Below are 12904 nucleotides of genomic sequence, written 5' to 3' on the forward strand. Positions count from 1 at the left end.
CTTGTGCATATTACATATGCCCAAAGAGAGAGTGAGGTGCAGGCCTTGTCATCCAAGCCGCCTTATCTCTCAATCTATCCTAACAAACTGGTGCATCAAGTAGGATCCTCCTTTCTACCGAAGGTGGTCACTCCATTTCACGTAGGCCAATCCATCACACTGCCTACTTTTTACGATCTTCCACATCCCTCTAAAGAAGAGGAGTGAATCCACTGTCTGGACCAAAAGGAGCATTGCCATTTTACCTTGACCACAAATGAGAGTTCTGTGTGGATGACCAACTCTTTGTGGGGTATGTTAGTGCAAAGAAAGGTTGGGCTGTGCAAAAGCAGACCATCTTCACATGGATCGTGCTCTCCATCAAAATCTGCTCTGCATTGGTCAAGAAGCAACCTCTTGAAGGGTTGCGAGCTCATGCCACCAGAGATAAAGCTGCGACCACTGCGTTAGCCCGCGGAGTTCCGGTCCTGGCTACCTGCCAGGTGGCAGCATGAGCTTCTTTTCACATGTTCACCAAACATTACTGCCTGGACAGTCAGGTCCGTAGGGATGGCCGTTATGCCCGTTCGGTCATACAGAACATCCTTGCATTAAATTTGTCAGCAGCTCACCACCAGGATGGCATGGCTTAGGTATCTATTCAAAGGTAAGGAATCAGAAGTCTCTATCAGATGAACAAGTTACTTACCTCTGGTAATTCTTTATCTGGTAGTGACTATATCTAGTTGCAGATTCCTTATCGACCCACCCATCCTACCTGCTCTGCAAACGGATTTATAGGGAAAGGGTTTCTCCCTTTCAGGGACGTAGTTTTCAACACCTGTGGTCGGTATTGTTCATGACTCCGCGCTTCTGGCATGGAAAATCTTAAAAAGAGCCTGTCAGCACGCCTGGCTGGCACCTGTATAGTTGCCATGGACGTCACTTCGGCGTAGACGATTTCAACACGGAGCCGAACAGCACCACCTACCGAAGCACAGGAATACTGATCATGAAAATGTTTCCAGATTCAGTCTGACGCCTGGGAAATTTTAAGGTAAGGAATCTGCGGCTACATATAGTCTCTACCAGATCAGGCGTTACCAAAGTTAAGTGACTTGTTCTTCGATAAAATAATTGCAAAAAATATATATTTTTTTTAATTATCATGTTTATTAATTTTATGTGTTATTGTTTGCATAATTGTAAATAATATTTTTAAATATAGTTTGTACATTTTTGTGATTTATAATGTTTAATATAACTGCTAATAGTAATGTATATTGTAGCGGGTTGCTATGTTTATAATGCTATAGGGCGGGAAGTTAATTAATTACCAATTCATAATTTCATTGATTAATGATGATGTAAATTGGGTAATAGTTATATTTGATATTTATATTTCAGGTGGAGGCTTGTTTGTAGGGGTAAAGGGGGTGTCCATTAGGTAATTCTTAATAATTTTAATAGATTTTTAAATATTTAATTGATTATTAAAAATGTAAATAATGTGATAAGATAATATATTTTAAATGTGGGCTGTTGGGTTTGTAGCAATATATGTGGGAAGTTAGTTAAGTAATAATTAGCGATTAATGAATTATTTATTAATTATTTAATTGATAATGTTGTACATTATGTAATATTGATTTATTTTAGTTCTATTTTAGGTATGGGTTGTTACGTTTGTAGGCGTGTAGGGTGGGATGTTAATTAAGTAATAATTACTTGATAATTAGTTAATTGATCATTATTTTGTTATATTTTAAGTGCAGGCGGCTAGGTTTGTAGGGGTATAGTGTGGAAAGTTAATTAAGTAATAAATAGCAATTGTTTAAATTGATAATTATTTATAACATTGAAAATCATAGAAATAGTTATTTTTATTTTTTTATATCTATATATTTTTGGGGGGTTTAATTCATGATGTTCATATTAAGAGTTTTATATTTGTTCTAAATTAACAGGGTTATTCAAATATGTAATGTATTTGAAGTGTAGTACTTTCCTTGCTGTTGCTTAAACTGGAGTAGGAGTAGTAAATGTAACCCCTCCGAACTCCAATGCTTTCTCTACTGTTGCACAGACTGGAGTGGGAATAGTAATTTATACTCCTCTGAAGTCCAACACTTTCCCTACTGGTGCATAGAATCTAGTGGGATTACCAAATCTTAGCCCTCCAAAGTTCAACACTTTCCCTTCTGTTGTACAGACTGAAGTTAGAATACTAAATTTAATTCCTGGCAAGTTCAATGCTTTCCGTATTTTAGCAGGGACAGGAGTGGGAATAGTAAATCTTGACCCGCCCCCGAAGTCCAACACTTTCTCTACTCTAGCACAGACTGGAGTGGAAAGAGTAAATCGTACCCCTCCGAAGTTCAACGATTTTAGTACTGTTGCACAGGTTGGAGTGAGAATAGTAAATGTAACCCCTCCATAGCCCAAAGCTTTCCCTACTGTTCCACTGACTGGAGTGTGAATAGTACATGTTATCCCTCTAAAGTCAAAGACATTTGCTACTGTTGAGTTGTTTGGAGTGCGAATAGTAAATCTAACCCCTCTGAAAGGCTACGCTTTCCCTACTGTTGTGAATAGTATAGTCCCACACTGGGGTGCAAATAGTATATGTATTTTTCCCAAATTCTAACACTTTTCCTGATATTGTTTAAATATATCTATTATTAATATATGTTTATTTTTTAAATTGTCCATTATTTGTTTATAGATATATGCATATGTGTGTATATATATATATATATATATCCAAGCAAAGAGAACTCCTCTCCTTCCACTAGTTACGATGGATGTGACTTACCTCTATACGGTTATCAACCATGATCAGGGTTTAGAAGCGTGCACTAGATTCCTTAAACGCAGACAGGTAAGACACTAGGAACACACATTAATGATACTGGACATTATAAGATACTGCTTGACCAATAACTTCTTTATGTTCAATGGTGAGATCTTTAAACAATCCCTGGGTACCGCTATGGGAACGAGCTTTGCACCTAGCTTTGCTAATCTCTTCATGGGTACTTGGGAGGAGGACATCAAAAAGGAAGCAAGTCTACAGAGTGAGTTTGCTAAGGTCAAACTCTGGTTACGCTATATTGACGACCTGTTAGTTGTCTGGAAAGGCAGCAAACAGGAAGTACAAACTTTCGTCTCTAAACTTAACCAGAATACTAAAAATCTAACACTTACCTGCAATATCAATAAACAAAAGGTAGAATACCTTGACACATAAACTACAGCGGGGAATACCTTATTGCATGCCCTAAGCAGTCACCCGAACACATTGAAATGGAGCATTGCCTACGGGGAATTGCTCAGAGCCAAAAGAAACTGCAGCACTGAGGCAGGTTTCCTTAAGGAACAAACTACCATGCTACAAAGATTCAAAGCTAGGGGGTACCCACTTTGGGTGCTCAAAAAAGCAACTGAAAGGGTGAAAGCAGTAAATAGAGAAGCAATACTAATGACGGAATCTGATTCAAACATCATAGATGAGCCAGAAATGACAGATACATGAATGATTCTGACCTTTAATGGACATTCTAACCAGATAAGCAAAACTATCTCTCGTAACTGGAGTTTACTCAGAGGGGACCCAATTATAGGTAATTTTCTCCCTACACAACCTAAGATAAGGTATAGGAGGGGAAGAAATTTTAAAGACCTTTTAGTACACAGTGATTTACCTAATGATGATGAGAAAAGAAGTATAAATCTCCAGGGTTTCTTTCCATACTGCCACTGCAAGGCTTGTGGAAATAGTCGCATGCAGAAGGAATTCTGGAATAGTAGCACAAACAAGATGGTCAGTATCACACAATTCCTTACTTGCAGCAGTACTTATGTGATCTATGTCCTAGAGTGTCCCTGTAAAATGAAATATGTAGGCAGTACTACACATATGGCGAAGAAAAGAGTCCTCGAGCACATGAGGGCCATTACCAACAGAGACCAACAGTATCCCATAGCTTGCCATTTTGAGTTCAAACATTATTCTGATTATACCAAACTGTCATATTATGTCATTGAGCAAGTAATGCCCAATAGAAGAGGTGGGAACAGGACACTCAGACTTAGGCAACGGGAGCCGAGACACATCTTAGGGATGGGAACACGTTTCCCGAATGGTCATAACATTGATGAGGAGATGGCGATTCATTTACAGAATGAATAAAACAGACATTAAGCAGTTGCGCCAGATGTTGGCCATTAATCGATTGCCTGTGTAGTTTTGGGAATCAAATGTAAAAGAGGAAGTTTTTTCATGAATTTTTAAGTGTACAAGTTGCAGGTGCTATACCCGGCAATGATGTTTGTGTAATTAACATTTTATGCGTACAATTTATTTAATTGTCTTAAGTTTTAGGTGACAGGTCTAGAACATATGCTTGTGTGATTCAAACTATATGTACATCTTTGAAACACTTATATTTATTTATCTTTCACAGGAGGAAAGGAAGGAACCATGTCTCGGGCTTGTGACAGAGGATCCCTACCCTTTTCTTCAGCTGCATCCTCAGGGAACAGATAAGATTTCACTCAAATTTTATATTTTCAATTTAAAGTTATAATAATTTGTTTTTTGAGTACAGTATTTTGAGTTTTGTTAAAGGGGTGAACCACTGTAACAGACTTCAAAGTGACAGGCACACACTAGATTAACATTCTATTGTGTTTATGATATAGGGAGGAAAACGTTATAATGTTAGAATGTGACAACATCACAGAATATGGCATTTAATGTTATATTCTACCACTAAGTAGGGTTAGAGGAGTTCGCTATATGAGCAGTATAATCGTGGTGTAACACATACAATACTATGCTTAGTGCCAATTTTAGATTCAAGCACAATGCAGAGTATGACGCACTTAGATGTACATGGTGTGGACAGGGAACCATAGCTTACTCTTACTCTCGCTATACATGATAGTGTGACAGCAACACACATGATCCCCCCTAACAAGTGTTAAAAGATCTAAGAAATAAGCGAAGGAGGACATCCTTAGTTTTACATAGTATTGAGCATTTTTCTCGAAATGCGTGAGACAAAAGACTGATTTATTTATGTCTAAATTCGTCTCTTTAAGAGAAAATGATATGATATATTATTCACATGATTCACATGACATTTATTTATAAAAAACTGAGATGATTTGTCCGTATAGACTTCATATCCCAGAGTACATTGCACGATCTACACGGCACGTTGGATCAATGCATATATACAATTCATTCTCTTGAATTACCACACCGTTATAAACGTCAGTGGAGGGAGTACATTGTTTATTTATTTATTCAACCAATAAGTTGCAAAGTCTATGTATTAACCCAATATGAACATTGCTAATTTGCCTCCCTGTTGTATTTACTTTTGGGAAACCGTATTGTGCTTACTATGCCTATGATGGAACCAATGCAAAATGGCGCTTGCATACTTAATAATTAGTCCTCTTTCTATTACAATGTCGATTACCGAAAGAGTATGTAAGCCTTAACCAATGTAAGTCTTGTTGTGCGATCAAGCCCCCAGCGGGTGAAACGCGTCGCGTCAGGGTTTATGAGTTGAATAAACCCCTTTTGAATGACCCATGGGTATATATATATATATATATTTTTTTTTTCTCAACACAGTCGAACCATCGATTCGAAGCTGCACTCAAATTCCAGTTTATTGTAAAGGCAGAACGGATTTCCTTCCATCGGAGAATAGTATATTCAGCCTAACGCGTTTCGGAGCTTTGTGCTCCTTGCTCACAGGCATACATGAAAGACACAATGAAAACAGAGGCGGCACCTTACCAGCATGTATTTTATTACGTCCTCAATGGGCAACAGGTGTAGGCCACAGAAGCGGCATGCTGTTACTCTTAGTCTATAGTAGTTGTCCTTAGTAGGCTTTACAGTGCCCCCAACTTTCATTACCACAGTGGGTCTTACATATAAACATGACATTAAAAATTGTATTTGCAGCCCTCCAGTGGGCCTCCAAGGTAGAGGGTCTTCCATTTATTGTGCCGACTGATTGTTCCACTCAAAGACTTCGCACAGTTCCGTGTCTCCGTGGCCCCTTCATTCCGGGTGGTGCAAACTTCACAGTCTGGACTGCCGTTGTTAATTTTTTAACACAAACGAACCATCGATTTGAAGCTGCACTCAAATTCCGGTCTATTGTAAAGGCAGAAAGGATTTCCTTCCATCGGAGAATAGTATATTCAGCCTAACGCGTTTCGGAGCTTTGTGCTCCTTGCTCACAGGCATACATGAAAGACACAATGAAAACAGAGGAGGCACCTTACCAGCATGTATTTTATTACGTCCTCAATGGGCAACAGGTGTAGGCCACAGAAGCGGCATGCTGGTACTCTTAGTCTATAGTAGTTGTCCTTAGTAGGCTTTACAGTGCCCCCAACTTTCATTACCACAGTGGGTCTTACATATAAACATGACATTAAAAATTGTATTTGCAGCCCTCCAGTGGGCCTCCAAGGTAGAGGGTCTTCCATTTATTGTGCCGACTGATTGTTCCACTCAAAGACTTCGCACAGTTCTGTGTCTCTGTGGCCCCTTCATTCCGGGTGGTGCAAACTTCACAGTCTGGACTGCCGTTGTTAATTTTTTAACACAAACGAACCATCGATTTGAAGCTGCACTCAAATTCCGGTCTATTGTAAAGGCAGAAAGGATTTCCTTCCCTCGGAGAATAGTATATTCAGCCTCAGGCGTTTCGGAGCTTCATGCTCCTTGCTCACAGGCATACATGAAAAACGCAATGAAAACAGAGGAGGCACCTTACCAGCATGTATTTTATTACGTCCTCAATGGGCAACAGGTGTAGGCCACAGATGTGGCATGCTGGTACTTGTAGTCTATAGTAGTTGTCCTTAGTAGGCTTTACATTGCCCCCAAAGTTTATTACCACAGTGGGTCTTGCCTATAAACATGACATTAAAAATGGTATTTGCAGCCCTCCAGTGGGCCTCCAAGGTAGAGGGTCTTCCGTTTATTGAGCCGACTGATTGTTCCACTTGGAGACTTCGCAAAGTTCTGTGTTTCCGTGGCCCCTTCATTCCGGGTGGTGCAAACTTCACGGCCTGGATTGCCGTTGCTAATTTTTCAACACAAACGAACCATCGATTCGAAGCTGCACTCAAATTCCAGTCTATTGTAAAGGCAGAACGGATTTCCTTCCCTCGGAGAATAGTATATTCAGCCTGTAAGCAAGGAGCACGAAGCTCCGAAACCTGTGGTTTTTTTTTGTGAATTTCGAAGGTTTTTAAATGCTAATTACTAACTATAATGTCCCTGAAACCTATGTTTTTTTCAATGAATATATATATGTGTGTGTTTGCCATAGGCCACCATTTGCCTTTGTTCCCCATGCCATATGGCCAGGGGCCATTTTGTATAGTGTCCATAGGCCTGCATGTGTTCTTTGATTTCCAGGCCTCCTGCTTGTTGATGTGACCATGTGGCTGGCAGCCATTTTGTGTAGCCATCCAGTGCGCTTCTGCCATTGGTCTGTATGCCTTCTTTGTTCAGGCCATGCCTTCTTGCTGGTTGATGTTGTTGTGACCATTAGGTCGATGGCCATTTTGTGTAGGCATCCAGTGTGCTTTTACCGTAGGCCTTCATATCTTCTATGTTTTCCAGGCCTCCTGCTTGTTGTGACCATGTGGCTGGACGCCATTTTGCGTAGGAATCCAGTGTGCTCTTGCCATAGGACTGTATGTGTTGTTCTTCTATGATTAGGTTGTGTCTCCTTGCTTGCTGTTTGCTTGCTTGCTGTTTCACCATGTGGTCGGTATTGTTGATGACCATGTGGCACTGGCTGGTCGCCATTTTGTCCGTCCAGCCAGTGTGGCCATTTGCCATAGGTTGCATGGATGGTTGAGCAATGAGATAGCAGTTTATTAAATTATATGCTTAAAGGTTAATTTCACTTATTTATAATTTTTTTATTTTATGTTTTTGCTTTATTTTTTATTTTTTTTAAAAGAATTACATTTTCAAATTTATTTTTAGTTTAATTTGTTTATTTTTTATTACATTTTTTAAAATAATACAAATATTTTTGAACTTTTTATAACATCTGGCATCAATTAATCAACCCCATGTCTGCAATAGGTGCACAACAGCATTCATTGTCTAGTGATTATTCCATTGTCATTTGTCAGCTGCACCTCCCTCAGTGCCACATCCCACGTGATGCACAAAGTTCTTATACTTCCTGAGAGTACACAATGAAAGTTTATGTAGGTGTGCTTTTTTTTTTACGAATGTATACACTGTATTGTTAATTATTTATAATAACTTAAATAACCAGTGACCACACTAAATTATATTGTTTGTACTACTAATCGAACTGTAACAATGCCACATTTCACTGATGTTCTTCTTGCTTGTTTGCTTTTAGGTGCACATCGGACAAAATCATCCACAGTACTGCCAGACAGAAGGCCTATGGCTATGATGCCTGACCACACATCACAGACATCTCTTCAACGTGTGAAGCTAAGTACCACTGCAAACTGACAGCTTCAAGATGGCCCCAAAGAAAGTTGCTGCCAAGAAAGTGGCCAGTGATAAAAAGGAGCTTAGCACTAATAGTATGTCGATCCAGACCTTTTTCAGGCAAATAAAAGCGTGCCTGCCGCACTGGTCTCCTGGGAGTAAGCTGGGAGCTGCACTTTCGCATCAGCGGACCCACCCTCACCCCAACCTAGGCCCAAGCCCATGTCTATCGGAGAGGCAGCCGGTCTACTCATGGCAACGCCGAAGAGCAGTGACGTTGAAATGGATTCATCTCTTTCGCAAAGTAGCGCCCCATTGTTGCAGGAAACTCAGATAAGTGGACAACAACAGCCGCATCCAGCAATAGTAGTTCCTCCCAAAGTATGAGAAGTTCAGGAGATAGAGATTCATGCTTTCAGAAGATCCATTGTCTTCAGATCTCCACCAAGCCCCCCTTCTGATGATCTAGACACCACTTAGATCTCGCCTCAGTCTGAAAGTGAAACATACCATGAGAGGCTAGGGAAAAGGAAGGTTCCTGAAAGCCTTAGACTTATGGATGTAGAGGAGGAGAGTGACGACGAGCCAGTCATCATGGATGTTAGTCAAGCCCCAAACTGCTGTGAGGGATGTGGCACCACAGATGCCACCACGAACACCATCGCCAGCTGCCATATTCGCAGAGTCGCGGCAGCGACCTACATCTACATCCACAACCACCTCAGTAGAAGTAGGAACTGCAGACAGGCAAAAATCAAAACGCCCACCTGCTGCCAATTTATCCGACAGTGGCAGTGACACCAGTGTCAGAAAGTGGATCTCACCAATTTAGGACTTCTTTACAGTGAGCAAGAAGGAGCCGAACATTGCCATATGCTCTATTTCCAGAGCAAATGTTAGTTGGGGTAAGCTTGGTACAAACTATGGTACCAGAGGCCAAACAACCCATTTGAGAAAACACCACCCAATCCAGTGGGAGGCGTATCTTAGCAGCCAAATAATGCAAGTGATGTTTAAAAGGGTGAAAGTCTGAGCAGGGAATGACGATTCTCCAATTTTTATGCAGAGAGAATCTTGATTTCATTGAAGACATACGGAGGCTAACATTATGCAAATACTTTTATTTGCTGCCCAACATGCAGCCCTTTAAAGAATGCAAATACATCACAATGAATAGAACATTAACAACATAACTAGTGTACACTCCAATCTTCCTCTTGGGCTGCGATGACACAGACGTAAAATGTGGAAAACCAGTTAGTCTTAAGCGTTGTTAACTGAGAAAAAGAAATCAAAAATACACTGTATAATGAATGAAGTATGAACAGATGAAGCATAGTATGACAGAGTATTACATCAGAAATTCATATAACTATATTAGAATTCATATCACTATATTAATGATGTACAAAAAACAAGCCCAAACCTCTCAGGGAGAGGAGGGTGGGATAATGTTAGCCTCCGTATGTCTTTAATGAAATCAAGATTCTCTCTGCATAAGAATTAGAGAAACGTCATTTCATTATAAGACCAGAGGCTACCATTATGCATGTTTAAAGCCATGTAAAGCTACATTGCTAACATGCTCTATTGGTCTCAAATAGAATTTTGAGAAGGTATCTGCATTGGACCAATCTGCGGCTCTAAGTATCTCGGGCAGGGAACCTGCGCCCCAAAATACTTTGCTAGTCATAGCTCCCCTTGAGGAGTAAGCTCCAAATCTAGAAAGATCTACACCAGCTTCGTGCATAATCAGACATACCCACCTGGCTAAGGTGGCTGAAGAAACAGGTCTAAAAGGTCTAATATATGACAAAAGAAGTTGATCGCTGTCAACAGGCCTAAAATAGAAATTTTATTGTCATAATATTTCATACAATTCACAACACACAGTTTTTCACACTCGTGAAAGAAAGGTTTAGATTTTAGATTTTAGATTTAGTTTATTGCACAGTTAATAAAAACTCACAACATTTAATAGCATAATTTCATTGCTAAAAATTTGGATTTAAAACAAACAAATTAAAAAGTAAATATCAGCCTATTTGAAGTCTTTAAAAGGTTTTTAACAGTCTTAGTTTGAGTCTGTTAGTGTACCGTTTTTTCTTTGAGTCTGTCCGCAACTATATCAAAAAATTTTGTTCTACAATTTAGTTGAGTTTCCATGGGGTTAAAACAGAGCAACACGGCCTGTCTGCAGCTGGTTATCCTCCTATGATTCCAAAGGGTCCGGAGCAGGGAACGCCTTATGTCCAGAAGGTTTTTACAAATGCAGATAATGTGTATTAGATCCTCCTTGCCGGAGAGGCATAGACTGCAAAGATTTATTGTTTTATCCCTCTTCCAGGGTGCTAAATGTGGCATTATGGGTATGTTTCCTAAGCGGAGGTTAAGGAACTTGTTTTTTGTTTTGTGTGTGAGACTCGTGAAAGAAAGGGTAAAAGACAGATTCTGACATTGTTTTAGTTCTTCTCCAGATGTCAAAGTGAACACCTTCAGACGAATACAATCTATTAGAAAGTTCCAAAGCTTTAATGTCTGAGACTCTTCTAAAGGAAATCAGACACAAAAGAGCCGCTAATTTCATGGAGATCCTTTTAAGAGAGAGTAAATTGTTGGCAGGCCAGGAAAGGAAGAGATTAAAGATGAGGTTAACATCCCAAAGGGATTCGTAACTGGCTTTAGGAGGTCTCCTCAATCTAATACCTTTCATAACTCTCTTAATTAAAGGGTTGCTACCAATAACAAGATTATTGACCAATGCATGTCGGGAAGAAATTGCTGATCAGTAGCAATTGATCGTTCTATAAGAGAAGCCTGACTCAAAAAGACAGGCAAGGTAGTTGGCTACTTGCTGTAGAGAGGCTTGTACGGGATCCAGATCCCTTTCCAAGCACCAGCAATACCACTTTCTCCATACACCTGAATACCTTTTCCTTGTTCCAGATGCCCATGAGTCTTCCAAAAGGCTCTTATCCTCTCCTGAAAGTTCAGAATATCTCCCTGAACTCCTGAGATCCTCCAGACAAGAAGGTATAATTTCCCTTCTAGAACCAAAGGATGTTCTTCTCCGTCCGGACCCTGGAGGAGGCCTAGTGAAGATGGGCTTAGGCGTGGGAAGTCCACTGCTAACTCCATAACCCCTGGAAACAAAACTTGAGATTTCAAAAAGGATGTTTGAGGATGATTGAACAAGACTCGAGTCTTACTTTCCACAACAATCTCTGGATCATTGAGAAGGGGGGGAAAAGCGTAACCCTTGATTCCCGTCCAGGATTGGAGAAAGGTATCTACCCCTGATGCATTGGGGTCCGGTCCCCAGCTGAAATACGTCTGAACTTGATGGGTTAATCTGCTGGCAAAAAGATCTATCTAAAATGGTGGGTTAATCTGCTGGCGAAAAGATCTATCTGAAATGGACCCCATAACTCTTGCATCAATGAGAAAATCTCTGGATTCAATTTCCAATCGCTGGAATTGTGGAGATAACAAGAATTCCAGTCTGCTCTCAGATTCTGAATTCCCGGAATGAATTCTGCCCTGAGAATAATCTTGTGATCCCAGCAAAAGTACCAGATCCGCTTGGTGATATCTGACAGATTCTTGGATCTTGCGCCCCCCAGGCGATTTATGTAAGAGACGGCAGAGAAATTGTCCAAATGGATTAAGGTATTGGAATTCTTTAGATGCTCTTTGAAGCTCATAAGCGCATTCAGAGCTGCTAACATCTCCAGAGAGTTTATGTGAAGGGATTGTTCCTCTAAAGACCACCTCCCCCCAGTCTCTAAATTGTTTAGGCGAGCGCCCCATCCCTGGTTGCTCACATCCGATTCTAGAGTAAAGTCTGGAATATTCCCGAAAATAGCTTTTCCATTCCAGGCTTGAAGGTTTTTCAACCACCAATGAAGATCTTCTCGAGCGTCCTCCGAGAGGGGAACTGGGTCTTCGTACCAAAGACCTTTCCTTAAGGCTAAATCTTTCAGCCTTTGTAAACCTCTGTAATGGAGTGGACCGGGCGAAATAGCCTGGATGGAGGAAGAAAGGAGACCTAGAACCCTGGCTAGGTCTTTGAGGTGGATTAAATCTTTCGAAAGGATAAAGGAAATATGTTTCTTTATCTTTGTAACCTTTTTGTGTGGAAGTATTAAACTGGAAAGAATGGTATTTACTTGGAAACCAAGGAATTTTAACTCCTGTGTAGGGATCATGATGGATTTCTCTAAATTTACGATGAAACCCAGGTTCTGAAGTAGGTCTATTGTCATTTTTAAATGCTCCTGGATGGTCAAAATGTCTTGAGACATAATGAGGATGTCGTCTAGGTAAATTATCAGACAAACTCCTCTCTCTCTGAGATAAGATACCACTGGTCGTAGGACCTTCGGGAAACACCGA

Source organism: Triturus cristatus, chromosome 10 (assembly GCF_964204655.1).
Source record: "Triturus cristatus chromosome 10, aTriCri1.1, whole genome shotgun sequence".
In the NCBI taxonomy this organism is placed as follows: domain Eukaryota; kingdom Metazoa; phylum Chordata; class Amphibia; order Caudata; family Salamandridae; genus Triturus; species Triturus cristatus.